At 42.3% G+C, this 10101-nt stretch overlaps 1 long non-coding RNA gene across 1 annotated transcript in view; it reads right to left on the reverse strand.

The window, feature by feature from the left end:
* LOC142020773 (uncharacterized) overlaps positions 1-9880 on the reverse strand; it is a 129836-nt gene extending 119956 nt beyond the window's left edge. The window contains exon 1 of the long non-coding RNA XR_012647497.1: positions 9825-9880. This is a non-coding gene — a long non-coding RNA (uncharacterized LOC142020773). The remainder of the gene's footprint in view (positions 1-9824) is intronic.
* Between the last annotated feature and the right edge of the window lie 221 nt (positions 9881-10101).

Genomic DNA, 10101 nt, shown 5'->3' on the forward strand with positions numbered 1-10101 from the left:
TGGACTTCCCAAGGTCCTCCAGCAATCAGTTCCATGGGTTGACTGTGAATGTGTGAATAAGTACTTCCTTTTGTTTGTTTTAAACATCCCGGCATATTAAGTTCATTGGGCAATCCCCAGTTTTCTTATTATGTGAAGGCAAGTAGCACTTTCTTATTCACTTTCTCCATACCAGTCATGCGTCTATAGACCAATCATTACCCCTTTACTCATCTCTTCTCTAAACTGAACAGTCCCGATGTTTTTAGTCTCTTCTTATAGATGCTGTTCTATACCCCTGTTCATTTTTATTGCCCTACTCTGTACTTTTTCCAATTCTAATCTCTCTTTTATGAGATGGGTATAACCAGAATTGCATACTGCATTCCAGGTATGGGCCTAGCATCAACTATGTGTTTTAGAAACTCTGGGGCTATGTCTTCACTTGCCCCGTACTTTGAAGGTGGGACCATAATCAGGCTGGTGGGAGATTACTAATGAAGTGCTGTGATGAATACGCAACTTCCAAGCGTCAAACTTCAAAGTCCCAGCATGCCATGCAGCTGCAGGCACTTCGAAGTGCCCGTGCTACTTCGAAATAACTTTATTCCCCAAAAATGAGGGGAGCAAAGGCACTTCTAAGCCCATGGCTACACAGCATGCCAGCACTTTGAAGTTGCCACCAGGAGAATTAGCCTAATGAAGTGCTGCATATTCATCGCAGCACTTCATTAGTAATCTCCCATCAGCCTGATTACCATGCCCCCTTCAAAGTACGGGCAAGCATTGACACAGCCTGTATGTCTGTCTGTCCAGCCATCTGTGAGACTGTTTGTTCAAGAATGCCTCCTAAACAGTAAGAGCTAGGACCCCCACATTTGGTAAGCAGCTTCCTCTTATTATAACTTAAAAGAAAGTTCATGGTGAGGTTGTGCCAGGACAATGGGATGTGCCTGGAACCTGATAGTTTGCGATTAAACTGAAAGGGAGGGGTCTGACAGCAGGGACAGTAAGGCTCTGGAATGACCTCAGGGGCAGGACGTGCAGCAAGAATGGTGGATTGTTATGCTGCAGAGTGACCACAGGGGGGCAGATGTACTTGTAAGACAGTGGTCTTCGGGGGCCTGGACTTTCCATATTGCCATCATCCAAGGGTAAGTGACCCCCATGTCCCATAGCCAGAGTCCAAACCCTCAGTCCCAGCCCCCAGGGAGAATCCAACCAGGCAGTGTGACTCCCTTAGCCCCAGTCTGGTAATAGGAGCAGCCACCAGCCAGATAGTGCAGCCCCAAGCAGCCTTGCAGAGCAGCTGCTGACCAGAGAGCAATGGCCAGCCATTACTGAGCATTTACTCCTACCATTTGTCTCCTGTCCTTTAACCTCTTATGGATTCCTGAAAGGACCTTCCCTCTTATCCCAGGAGTCTACCTGCTTAGTTTAAGAGCTGTTGGCAAGGAACCTTGTCAAAGGTTTTCTGAAAGTCCCAGTACACTACATCAACTGGATCAACCTTGTCCATAGTTTGCCCCTTCCCTCACCCCACAAAGAATTCTAATAGACTAGTGAGGCCTGATTTCCCTTTACAAAAGCCATGTTGACTCTTCCCCCAATGTACACAGTACGTTTGTGTTTAATTCTGTTCTTTACAACAGCTTCAACCAATTTTCCTGGTACTGAAGTTGTTCTTATTGGCCTGTAATTGCCAGGGTCCCCTTTGAAACCATTTCTTTAAAAAAATCAATGAGCTAGCCCCCTCAGTCATCAGATACAGGGGCTGATTTAAGTGATAGGCTACACACCACAGTTAGTAATTCGACAATTTCATTTTCAAGTTCCTTCTGAACACTTGGCTAAATACCATCTGGTCCTGGTGACTTATGAATGTTTAATTTGTTAATTTGTTCCAAAATCTCATGTACTAACAACTCAGTGTGGGATAGTTCCTCAGATTTGTCATCTAAAAGAATGTCACATCTGAGCCAATCTCCCTTGCATCCTCTGCAGTGAAGACAGATGAAAAGAATTCATTTATCTTCTCTGCAAGGGCTGTGTCTTCCTTGAGGCCTCCTTTAACACCTTGATTATGCTGTGGCCCCACTGAATATTTGGCAGGATTCCTGCCTCTGATGTACTTTAAAAACAATGCTATTAATTTTTGTGGTTTTTGATAGTTGCTCTCTACATTCTTTTTTACTCTGCCTAATTACACTTTTTACAGTTGACTTTCTATTTTCCTCAGTAGGATTCAACTTCCAGTTGTTAAAAGATGTCTTTTGGTCTAAAACTGCACCTTTTACTTTATTGTTTAGCCACAGGGTCTTTCTTTTTTAGTCCCATAGCTAACGCTCCACCCTTTGCCCCCTCTCACTTGAGATTTTAAAAAGTTATTAATCCTTGGAAAGACAGATCCAGGGGGTCTGGTTTCCATTACTAACTCCACTGCCAATTCACTGTGTAATACTATGGTAAGTTATTGAAACATCCTGTGCCCTCTGTTGCTCCATCTGTAAATAGAACTAATATATAAGGATCAAATCTATTTAAAGGGTGAACATCTGCCAGCCATTACTACTACCACCAATATCACCTATTCGAAGTGTAGCAGGAAACTGGTTAATCTGTAGTACCCGGTACTTATATAGAGCAAACAAAATGCTATCAACTTTAAACTTTAGTAACTGATGGCAAATGCTGACATTTGTCTATTGCTTTTGTTTTTCCTTGTGAGGAGGACAACAGTGTAAATAACACTTATCAAACTATTTCTTCAGTGCTTGAATGAGAGCAGTATTTCGTTTTCAAAGTCTTATAAAGTTATTCTTTTTTTGCAGATTAACAGGAGATTGGGTGGTGATAATTTTTGGATACATTCTTAAGTAGTTTCTTTTTCTCCTAGGAGGTTATACATATAATTCTCTATTTCTCAGTATGCTGACCAAGCCCATATGCAGGAATTTCTGAGGCGGGATAGGGGTTTCTTGGTAAATCTGGAGAGCGATTTTTTAAATATAAAGGAGTTCAAAATAGTCATGCAATCAGTTTGCATAAAAGAGGTTAACAAAAAATGTGAGTGGAAACAATGATGAACAGTACAATGACTTTGTTATACCATATTAAAAATGTATAGAGTAATGAAGGTTTTATAGAAATTACCTTCTGGGATCTTGCTGTAATATCGTGAGTAAAAACCATTATTCCAGAATATTTGTCCCCTTCTCTTTCTTATTGTTAGTGGCAAAGGGCATGCTGGGAAATACGGTCGCTTCCCTATTTTAGGGCCAGCTTTCTAGGCAGGGAGGGGGCCAAAGTACTCCCACTCCCATGGTGCCTTGGGTTCCCCCATCATTCCCTGCAGGCTCTCCCTGCACAGTGCAGTGGGGAAGAAGTGCCTGAAACTGGACATGAAGGGGGAGCCCTTCACACACTCTGCATCTCGCCAACCCCCACATACGGCCCTATGATCCTCTTTATAGCTGTCCACAATCAATATCTCATTCCATTCTCCAATTACCTAAATATTTCAGTTTTCACATTGAAAAGTGCATCTTTTCTGAAAATTCAGTACAAGGAAGCCCAACTGCTGTTGGTGTTTTATATCCCTTAAGTTTTCATTTGATGCATTTATTTCTCCATTACCACTAAGAAATGTCTCAGACTCTATAGTAACAAGTAGCAACAGAGGAGGCTGCTTCTGTTTTTCAGCTAGCTGCTATAAGCCATGGTCTACTAATAATGATGTTGAAGACCGCATCATTAATTGGCAGAGCTAATCAAGATCACTACTGGGGGGCTTAGGCATGCTACAACCTATTAGCTTAGGAACCTGCCTCTTTCACTGAGAAATCCTGGGAACATCGCAGTATGCAGAATTAGCAACCTGTCTCCATCAACTCTGCTAGTTGTAGCTCCGTACTTGTAGCTCCTGCTGACATTGGCTTGAAAACCTACATAGCTATGACTTTAAACCTTAATCTCCTAGATGGAAATGGGGCACTGGGGGAGAAGAGGGGTAGGACTTCTGCTCTGAAAGCAGGCTGGTTTTGGTTGTGTTTTTACAGATTTTCCAATTATTTTTATTTGAAATAAGAGAAGCTTATTAACAGGCTTATTAAAAAGCTGTTTGGATCTCTGTATGACTAGCTGCTCAAAATGGGAGTTGAAATGTCGAGGAAAGCTGGAATGGTACTTCATTCTCCTCTATCTCTTCTACGCACATAAAAATGGTTTCATAACAATATCTGAACCATTTGCATTTATTTTCTGGAAACTTTATTTTGGGAATAGGGCCCAGGTCTAAGACGCACTCATTTTAGTCCATAAAAAGACTCAGATGTTTATTAGTTTAGCCTTATGAATCCTATACCTCAACACTCAACCTTTATTTATTATTTGTAAGAGACATTTATCATGCTGCCTTATAACTGTAAATACTCTACTTACACAGGTCAGAGCACATCCTCATTGTTTAAAATCTAAGTCGTGAGGTTTTACATAAGTTTGTTTCCTTTCCAAGTTGAAAGGTCTTAGGGATAAATGCCTACATAGCTTACTTTCCTGACCTTCAATGGAGCAGTGCCTGAACACTGATTCTTTGAAACCCCAGACTGCTAATGCATCCTAATACTCTGATTCTACCGTTAAACAGGTTGAACCTCTCTAGTCCAGCACCTGACTGGTGCTGAACCAGAGAATTTGCCAAACCACAAGAGGTCAATATTGTCTAGCACATTATCAACACTTCCACTGCTTACCGGGCTCTTAGAAGACAGTTAGGGGTCAATTATAGCTAAATGACAGTGCAGAACACTGAGAACCAGGATTGGTGGCTGTAAGCAAACTTAATGGGAACCACAGGAAACGTGGCCACACCTATTATAAATGGACATCTGGCTATCTAACATCATGCCTGACCATGGATGTTGCCAGAGGAGAGTGCGCCAGACTAAAGAGGTTCAACCTGTCCTTCCACACAAAGAACAAAGAGAGGAAAAGTTACTATGATAGCTAAGCAGCAGGATTTTAAATCTTACTACATCCAGCGAAAGAGAGAAAAGAGAAAATTCTCTGACTCGTTCCATTTAAAAAAATTACTTTACGTCTTCTTCCCTGCTGGAGCTGGCACAAGGCAGTAAAGTTGTACTCATGATTGTGTGTGTGTATATATATATATATAATGGTGTGTATGCATAATTATAGAACCACAGAACACTAGAAGTGGCAGGGGCCTTGAGAGATCATCAAGTCCAGTCCCCTGACCTCACAGCAAGACCATACACATTCATATGAGCAACCTTGGGTCATAGGGTAAACAGGGCTGAGGCATTTTTATTATTTCATCCAACCTGTTTGCAGTAGGGTTAGATAATTCAGGCTTACAGATGCTTGAGTCTTACAGCTAGCTGTCCTGGGGCTGCACAGGTGGAAGATTACCTGCTATGTATTTGAGAGTTTGTGTGTGTGTGTGCCTGTCAGTTTGTTCAAGATCTCCTCCGAAACAGAAAGAACTAGGATGACCAACTTCAGCATCCAGGTTCCTCTTGTTATAGTGTAAAGGGTTGGTTATGCCAGGAACACAGGACGTGCCCAGAATGTGCTTGCTTCTCATGACACCATACAGAAGAGACAAAACCAGCAGGCAGGGGAAAGGGACTGGCTGGGGGAAGGGGGACACCTGACCCTGCCATCCCCATCTGGGACTGCCCCAGTCTCTAGTCTCCCACCTCCCAGGTGCCCTTAGGAAGGGAGCTTAACCCCCTACCAATTCATACAGGATCATTGCTGGCTGCTCCCTTTCCTCAGGGAGTGAGGGGAAAGTGCACAGTTTGCTGCATTCCTCACTCTGGGGAGTGCAGGGGGCAGATGAACCTGGACCTGTCCCAGCTGGGGGACATGCACCCTTCCCCCCCCTCCACCGGCTGTACCCACTGGAGCTACAGTGGTCCTGCCGAGGTGCTTCTCACCCGGCCCCAAGCTGCTGAGGTGAGAGGGAGCTAGGGCAGTCCCCTCTCCCCAGGGCAGCCTGCGTACTGAACTCCTCACCCCCAGCCCCACCCCAGAGCAATGACTTGAATGAAGCACAGGCAGTTTTCATTTCATTTTCCAAAATATAAAAATGAATTGAGTTAAGGGCTCAAGCAACTCTGGGTAACTCTTCTAGTGGATTTCTATATTCAAAGTGTAGCTGCCGCACCAGAGGAAATTACAGAGGCACCTTTCAACAGGAACGGACGAGTAGCCTTTTGTCCAAGCCAATATTCCCTGCGGTATGCACACTATCACAAAATATGTGAGAATTACTCAGCTCCCTCACTCACTAGCTTATTTGCTTTGGTGTCCATATGTTACTGCCGTGCATTGTGTTCCATGTCATTAGCCGGCAAAGGGATAAGCTTTTTGCCACCAAGAGGTAGAGATTGGCAGCATTCAGATCTGTCACAGGTGAGTCATATAGAGTTACAGCAGCTTTTAGTGGTCAGAGTGGCCCAGTGGACTGGAGCTTGTCCAATGCAAGACCGTTCTGAAACACAGCTCAGGTAGAGCCCTGTGCAGGTGGCCGGGGACGAGAAATGGAACTGATGCATAGTGAGCTCGAGGTCCCACCAGAACCAACGGGAAGGTTTTAGTTGCAATCACTACGAACAATGGTCACAATTCAGCCTGGTGCTTTATTTAGACCTGAAAGTCAGTCCACTTCGGCTCTTCTCTCTGCTGTTGTTTTCTCCAGTTTCACATGGGACGTGTGTAAATCCTTCAGTGTCTCGCAGATGGAAACCACCGGAGAGTTAGGATGTTTTAACAATGATGTCACCTGCATTGAGTAAATTCTCTGACCAAACGCTAAGTCCAACACAACAGACCATGCTGCAACCTTTGCATGCCAAATACCAGCTCTCCATTTGCTTACAAAATTACTGGCGTAATCATGGCACTTAGTAGCCAGCTGTTAATTTGTGAGGTATAAATATTTACTCACTGTGACATGGAGATTCTCCCAGTAGCAGAAGGGTCACCATAATTTCTCAGGATTTATTGATGTATTTTACTTTTTTAGAGAGGAATTCATTTTTAGACACATTCTGTCCCATAAAAAGAGACTAGGTATAAAGATTACTGTAGGGACTTATGTATTTTTAACAAATTAAAAACTAAACATGAATTGCTTGGCCACATGACAAGCAAGGGTGGAAGTATAGAGAGGAGGGGCAAAATGACAATCATATAAGTATCTGAAGGTTGTAACCCTCCAGAAGGGAGTAAGTGTTCAGTCTCATACCAAAGAGGAGGAAATTAACAACAGAGAAAATTAGGCTAAGTATGTGGAAAAACTACCCTAATAGCAAGATTTATCAGCGCACATAATGGTATCCCAAGGGAGATCATGAAAGCCTCACTGCTCAAGATATTTAATATTCAGCAAATCAGCCCTGCATTGGCAGAGGGATGTAGATGACCTAATAAGTTATTTTCATCTTTTATTTCCATGATCCTTGATAGGCCATGGCAATACACTACACAGTCAAGCCAGAGGTTTGGGCAAGAAAGCAGGGAAAAAATACCCAGCTTCATTTACATGTTATTTAGTTCTCTCTTTACTTTTTCCAATACTATGCAAATGTCTGTTTTCCATGATAGAATTTCCTTATTATTGTTCCTAAAGAGATCAACTGAAAATAGTGACTCCGAAGCACAGAAAAAGTGATTCTAGAAATGCAGTTCCATTCTGGTTTGGCTTTGGTTTACTGCTGACCCTGTTCTTGTCAAGAATTACGAGATACTTTTTTCTAGCTATCTAGAGAGAGACAGTTCTCTCGGGCAAATGATCTGGCTGGGACTAAAAACTGCACCTGGAGCTTGCCAATGAGACTTTATAAAATATCCATCGAAAACAAGTGTTCCCTGTAAGCTAAGCGCTTGGGTGCCCACGCAGGAGAGATTCAGATGCTTCCCCGCAAATTAGCAGAGCACCCACTGCCACCCACAGTGGGTAGCATGCATTTCTAATGGTAGTGCACCTCATGCATGCCTTGGTGCACATAACAAAATTTATTCTGCCCATGGATGGGGAAAAAAAATTAGAGAGAACACAGTCCTGAACTATAATTCCTGATTTTAAAAAAGTGACTCACGTTTTTGCATGGTACTTGGATATGGACAACAGGTCTTTGTACAAAAACACATGCATTTCAACAGAACTATTTTATTTTATTAGCAGGCAGGGAAAACTTAAGATAGGAACCTAATCAGAATGGTGTCAAAAATATCCTCCCAGTAAATTAATGGTTCGTTCAGATACTAATGATTCTGAGGCTAATAATTTGTAGCAAAACTCAAAGAACACCTGAATTTTCATGTAACTGTTATTCAAATACTTGTGACAGCTGTAAACTACGACGACTTCTAAGATACTGTCAATAACTCCCCATTGACCTTAAGGAAGAAGAGATCTTAAAGGTTCTTAAATGGCATCGTGTGGCCCATGATATATGAAATGGGAAATTGTATTTTCTTGGTCTCACATTATTTTCATGATTTGTTACTTCTTTATGAGGCTAAAAATTTACACTGGATGCCCTAATCTGTTAATGCAAAGCATTACAGAGAAATTATGTGATGAGCACAACAGCGACCAACTCGGAGCTCAGAGCAACGATTGATAATTCTACAGATTTCCATTCTGGATACCTAAACATCATTGAAAGCGACAGATGGTGCCTCTAAAGTACTGTTTCAAATGGTGGGGAGAAAAGTTTCGGGGGAGAGGGGTTCTTTTCTAGGAAACATTTTTAAAGCATGAGTGCCATCTTGCAGAATCTGGGTGCACATCAAGTGTACTCTGGACAGAGAAATCTTTATGAAGCTGGGATAAACATCATCCCAACTTGGATGTTTTGGTGTCCAGATGACAATCTCCACCTGAGGCAGAGAGGGGACCACTAAGTAACCTTTTAGCTTGGACAGTAGTGAAACAAATGATTTTAAAATTCACATTGTCTAAAACTTGGCCACTAAACTGTATCATAAGTTTATGTTAATCATGAACTTTATTTGTTATTCCTCTTACAGACATCTGTTTCACCAGTGCCTCTACAGAGAGCATGTGTTAGATTCAGGGTGTTTTTGTCATACCAGTTCCTTTAGAATAGACTCTAATACTTATGTTACAACAGAATCCCCCTTCTCTTGATTGTGCAATATGCCTATTTAACTTAGAAAAAGCCTCACTGAGTGATACAGCTGAAGATCTATCCTTTCAGCCAAAAGAAAGGGTGCAGTCCTGCCAGGCACTGAGCTCCCTTCACAACTTTTTGAATTGCCTTCCCAGGGTATTAGCATTCTGCACCTCACATGGCTGAATCCCTGAAGGCCCTGAGACCATTTGCAGAGTAAGGAATTGTTTTGTAGAAGTGAGAGCATTGCAGCCTGAGTCACAGAAAAGATTCACTGTTAAAGCTGCTCACATACTCATTAATCTGTTGGCTTTTCTGCATTGTTTTCTTCAACAGCCCTATTTGCATATTTCCCTTGGATGGTGCAAAATATGACCCTGGTGGGACGCGAACCCACAACCTTTGAATGCCTTTATCTTGCAATGCTCTAGAAGGCCAATGCACAACCCATTGTACCAGAAATCACTATATTAAGCTGCTCTATTGTAATCTAGATACAGCATACTGGAAACTCTATTCTATCCCATGATTCTATTACGGACACTGAAACATAAACAACTTCAGTTAAGTAGCCATAGCAGGCAGCAGCAGCCAGGTCTGTCAGGGTAGAGTCACGTCACCATGGCCACTCCCAAACTGATGTGGTAGTTTTTAAACAGGCAGCAAACGTCATTTTACCTCTTGCTGCTACAGCATTGTCTTCTCCGAGAAGAGATTGTACTCCAGCCTCATCATCATTTTGTCCATTTTGGCTTTCACTGGAAAATGTGACCAGCAAGTTACATTAAAACTGGGATGTTTCTTCCTTTTACCTGTTAAAAATGAGTGAAATTATTGTAACAGACTTCCGGCAAAAGCCAAAAGCCCAGGAACTCTGGCAAATACTCAGGGTAGGTCTACACAGCAGCCTTATTTCAAAATACAAAAGTTTGGAAGGCTACATCAACACTTGCAT

The sequence above is a fragment of the Carettochelys insculpta genome, chromosome 14, assembly GCF_033958435.1.
Source record: "Carettochelys insculpta isolate YL-2023 chromosome 14, ASM3395843v1, whole genome shotgun sequence".
Lineage (NCBI taxonomy): Eukaryota > Metazoa > Chordata > Testudines > Carettochelyidae > Carettochelys > Carettochelys insculpta.